Source organism: Trichosurus vulpecula, chromosome 9, assembly GCF_011100635.1.
Source record: "Trichosurus vulpecula isolate mTriVul1 chromosome 9, mTriVul1.pri, whole genome shotgun sequence".
NCBI lineage: Eukaryota > Metazoa > Chordata > Mammalia > Diprotodontia > Phalangeridae > Trichosurus > Trichosurus vulpecula.
In genome coordinates, this window is record NC_050581.1 from 164,866,004 (window position 1) to 164,869,563 (window position 3,560).

The window sequence follows — 3,560 nt, forward strand, 5'->3', positions numbered from 1 at the left end:
CTTTCTTTTGTCATTCCTTTTAGAATGTAATCAGTGGATTCTATCTTTATTTAGCCCTCATGTTCTAAAGAATCTGGGCAATTTTCCTATATGATTTATTGAAATATGGAATCTATTTAAAAAGTAAAAGGGAATTAATACAATAAGTTCTAAATTCCATCATACCCTTTCACTCATTAGATTGACTATTAGGTTTACAATACAAGAAGATTTTTTTTATTTAATTTATTTAATATATTTAGTTTTCAGCATTGATTTTCACAACAGTTTGAATTATGAATTTTCTCCCCATTTCTACCTTCCTGCCCACTCCAAGATGGCGTATATTCTGCTTGCCCCATTCCCCAGTCAGCCCTCCCATCTGTCACCCCACACCCCTCCCATCTACCTTTCCCTTCTTCTCTTGTAGGGCAAGATAAATTTATACACCCCATTGCCTGTGTATCTTATTTCCTAGTTGCATGCAAAAACTATTTTTTTTGTTGTTTTTGAACATCTGTTTTTAAAACTTTGAGTTTCAAATTCTCTCCCCTCTTCCCTCTCTGCCCAGCCTCCCTAAGAAGGCAAACAATTCAACTTAGGCCACATGCGTATCATTATGTAAAACCCTTCCACGATAACTCATGTTGGGAAAGACTAACTATGTATTTCTCCTTCCTAACCTATCCCCCTTTATTGAATTTTCTCCCCTGACCGTGTCCCTTTCTGAAAGTGTTTGTTTTTGATTACCTCCTCCCCCTCTTTGCCCTCCCTTCTATCATCCCCCCTTTTTTATCTTCTTCCTCCTTCTTTCCTGTGGGGTAAGATACACAATTGAGTGTGTATGGTATTCCCTCCTCCGGTCAAATCTGATGAAAGCAAGATTTACTCATTCCTCCTCACCTACCCCCTCTTCGCTTCCTACAGAACTGCTTTTTCTTGCCACTTTTATGCGAGATAACTTACCCCATTCTATCTCTCCCTTTCTCCCTCTTTCAATATATTCCTCTCTTATCCCTTAATTTGATTTTATTTTTTTAGATATCATCCCTTCATATTGAACTCACCCTGTGCCCTCTGACTATATATATATATATATATATATATATATATATATATATATAATGTATATATATATATACACCTACATATGTACGTACATAGACACACACACATGTATATATATGAATACACACATACATATGTGCATATTCCTTTCAGCTGCTATGATATTGAGGTCTCATGAGTCATACACGTCATCTTTCCATGTAGTGAGTCCCTTATGATTTCTCTTTCTTGTTTACCTTTTCATGCTTCTCTTGATTCTTGCGTTTGAAAGTCAAATTTTCTATTCAGTTCTGGTCTTTTCACTGAGAAAGGTTGAAAGTCTTTGATTTTATTGAAAATCCATATTTTGCCTTTGAGCATGATACTCAGTTTTGCTGGGTAGGTGATTCTTAGTTTTAATCCTAGTTCCATTGACCTCCGGAATATCGTATTCCCAGCCCTTCAGTCCCTTAATGTGGAAGCTGCTAGATCCTGTGTTATCCTGATTGCTTTTCCACAATACTCAAATTATTTCTTTCTGGCTGCTTGCACTATTTTCTTCTTGACCTGGGAACTCTGGAATTTGGTGACAGTGTTCCTAGGAGTTTTCTTTTTGGGATCTTTTTGAGGAGGTGATCTGTGGATTCTTTCAATTTCTATTTTACCCTCTGGATCTAGAATATCAGGACAATTCTTGATAATTTCTTGAAAAATGATATCTAGACTTTTTTCGATCATGGCTTTCAGGTAGTCCAATAATTTTTAAATTATCTCTCCTGGATCTATTTTCCAGGTCAGTGGTTTTTCCAGTGAGATATTTCATATTGTCTTCCACTTTTTCTTTCCTTTGGTTCTGTTTTTTAATCTCTTGATTTCTCATAAAGTCACTAGCTTCCAGTTGCTCCGATCTCATTTTTAAGGTAGTATTTTCTTCAGTGCTCTTTTGGACCACCTTTTCCATTTGGGTAATTCTGCCTTTCAAGACATTCTTCTCCTCATTGGCTTTTTGGGGCTCTTTTGCCATTTGAGTTAGTCTATTTTTTAAAGTGTTGTTTTCTTCAATATTTTTTTCAGTATTTTTTTGGGTCTCCTTTAGCAAGTTATTGACTTGTTTTTCATGGTTTTCTTGCATCATTCTCATTTCTCTTCCCAATTTTTCCTCTACCTCTCTAACTTGCTTTTCCAACTCCTTTTTGAGCTCTTCCATGACCTGAGATCAGTTCATGTTTTTCTTGGAGGCTTTTGCTATAGGCTCTTTGACTTTGTTGACTTCTTCTGGCTGTATGTTTTGGTCTTCTTTGTCACCAAAGAAAGATTCCAAAGTCTGAGATGGAATCTGAGTGCGTTTTTGCTGCCTGGCTACGTTCCCAGCCAACTTACTTGACCCTTGAGTTTTCGTTGGGGTATGACTACTTGTAGAGCAAAGACTACTTTGTTCCAAGCTTGAGGGGAAGGTGCTGTTGTTTTCAGAGCTCTTTCTATACAGCCAGCTCTGCCACACCAGCACTCCTCCTTCCCCAAGAACCACCAACCCTTACCTGATGCAAATCTTAAGGAGGCTCTGCACTCCTGCTCTGATCTGCCACTTAATTCCTCCCACCAGCTGGGCCTGGAGCAGGAAGTAACTGCAGCTGTAGTTCTGTAGCTGCACCCTCCCCGCTGCCCCTGGGGCAGTGGCCGAATCTCAAACTCGTTCAACTCCTGTAGCTTTTCCCATTAACCTTCTCTGTTGTCTTTGGTGTTTGTGGGTTGAGAAGTCTGGTAACTGCCCCATCTCACTGATTTAGGGCGCTAGGGCTTATTCCGCCCAGCTCCTGTCTGGTTAGTCCTGCTGCCGCCCATGCTGAGCACCACTCCCCTCCACTCCCTGAATGATAGACCTCATCCAGTGACCATCCAGGCTGTCCTGGGCTGGCTCCCTGCTTCCCTCTGCTATTTTGTGGGTTCTGCAGTTCTAGAATTTATTCAGAGCCATTTTTATAGGTTTTTGGAGGGACCTGGAGGGGAGCTCATGCAAGTCCCTCCTTTCCAGCCACCATCTTGGCTCTGTCCCCCAATGCAAGAAGATTTTTAAAAATAAATAAAAGACCTGTGTGAGCAAAACTATTTGGAGTAGCTGTTTTTATGGCAACAAAAAGTTGGAAATAAACTTGTATGCCTAATGATGAAGAGATGGCTGAATAAATCTAGCACAGTATCTTGCATGTGTATTGTTTGATTAACAAATACTTGTTGAATTGAATGAAATTGAAGTGAATTAAGGAACTGTGATATCACATGAATTAATGGCAAATAAAAGGAATTTAAGGAAATATGGATATATTTGTAGTGTGCAGTGAAGAAAGAATAAAATACAATCACATAAACTGAATACATGTTTATACACAAAACTGATAATAAAAGGAAGTGAATCTCTTGCCAAATACAATGAATGATGCGAAATTACCTTGTTAAAGTTAAAATCCACAGCCTTTCTTTCTGTTAACAAAGGGTAAATTAGAAAAATGCACAATTTCATGGGTTGTCAGTTGTAA